This window comes from Penaeus monodon, chromosome 34 (genome assembly GCF_015228065.2).
Source record: "Penaeus monodon isolate SGIC_2016 chromosome 34, NSTDA_Pmon_1, whole genome shotgun sequence".
NCBI classification, from domain to species: domain Eukaryota; kingdom Metazoa; phylum Arthropoda; class Malacostraca; order Decapoda; family Penaeidae; genus Penaeus; species Penaeus monodon.
The window spans coordinates 31,944,170-31,944,619 of record NC_051419.1 but is presented as its reverse complement, the minus strand read 5'-3'; positions in this window follow the sequence as shown (position 1 = coordinate 31,944,619).

Here is a 450-nt window from a genome sequence, read left to right as displayed (position 1 = left end):
TTTGTATCTGAGATATTGTGCACAGGTATTTGCTTATATTTCTCATTGTACTGCGGTTAAATCTTTAAAAAAAAAGATAAAGTGAAGTTAAAAGCAAAACATTTCAATATGGAAATAGTCCAAGTTTTGAAATAAAACAAGAAAAAAACGGATATTCAAAGTATTAACTATCAATGAAACGAAAATTAAAAAGAATTAGCGAAACTAAGTCAGCTTCTCGGATTACGCGCTTTGCATTTTTCTCTATGTAACTGCACCTCATGATTCATCGATCTGCCATTGCAACCTGTAGCCAAGCTGGATTTCCGCTGTTGCAAATTTATCTTTTACTTGTTCCTGTCTTCAGTGAGTCGTAGATATTTTCATTTGTGTAATCTTGCTGGGTCCTTCATGTTTACAAATAATCAGAATTTTAGAGTTTGTCAGATCAGTAAAAAAAAAAATTCTTCG